This window comes from Phalaenopsis equestris, unplaced genomic scaffold (assembly GCF_001263595.1).
Source record: "Phalaenopsis equestris unplaced genomic scaffold, ASM126359v1 Scaffold192034, whole genome shotgun sequence".
NCBI classification, from domain to species: domain Eukaryota; kingdom Viridiplantae; phylum Streptophyta; class Magnoliopsida; order Asparagales; family Orchidaceae; genus Phalaenopsis; species Phalaenopsis equestris.
In genome coordinates this window covers 1-932 of record NW_018211983.1, presented here as the reverse complement: position 1 = coordinate 932, position 932 = coordinate 1, and the positions used below count along the sequence as shown (strand labels likewise).

At 41.5% G+C, this 932-nt stretch overlaps 1 pseudogene; it reads right to left on the bottom strand.

Annotated features, from left to right (window-relative positions):
• Window positions 1-7: 7 nt before the first annotated feature.
• On the bottom strand, window positions 8-925 carry LOC110034669 (annotated as a pseudogene).
• Between the last annotated feature and the right edge of the window lie 7 nt (window positions 926-932).

Genomic DNA, 932 nt, shown 5'->3' with positions numbered 1-932 from the left:
ACTCAAAGACACCCATGGGCCCATTCCAGATAATGATGTTAGCGCTGCCAAGTGTTGTGTTGAATGTCTCAATTGAATCTGGTCCAATGTCATGGCTCATCCAACCGTCAGGGATAACAGATGTTTGCATAACCTTGCTATCGGTATCGACTGCAAACTTGTTTGCCATAATGGCATTAGAGGGTAACAAGAGTTTCACTCCTTTCATCTTTTCTTTCTCGATAAGAACTATTGCTAGGCCAAGTTTGTCTTCCTCAGCAAGAAAGGTACCAACACCATGTCCTTGTGCCTTGTAGAATGTAAAAATTATTCATCCTCTAAGAAGGATATCAATTTTCTCTAAGTGCAACTCCATCACCTCAATCTTTGTTGAATCCTTTGAACATCAACAATGGCAAAAAATGGCCGCTTTGGATTCGCAATAGCCCTGACAAGGTAGTCAAGTTCCTTCTACATGAGGAAGTAAGCAACAACAGTAGGTTTCATTTACTTTGTTACACCCTCTATTGTAGCATGAGCTCTGTGAGCAGTTCGAAAGGCATCATTAACATAGAAATCAACAGGAGAATCAAGTTTCTTTGCAGACTCTGGATCATTTTATCTTCTTCCTTATAGAATCTCACATCCTCGAGGAGGAAGACACCGCCATCAGGTAATGCAACGACGATTTTCTTTACTTCCTCGCCAATGGAATCATTGACCATCTTAATGTCAACTCCATGTAGTTCTGATATCTTAGGCAAGAGAGGCTTCAAGTTGTAATTCAAAGTGACAACTTTAGGGCGGCCCACATGACTGCAGAGAATGATCTTGGCTCCGTGCTCTCTCAAGTAATTGATGGTGGAACGACATCTCTAATTTTGGTATCGTCGCTGATCTTGAGGTTGTCATTGAGTGGAACATTCAGATCTATACTAACGAGCACTCTCTTC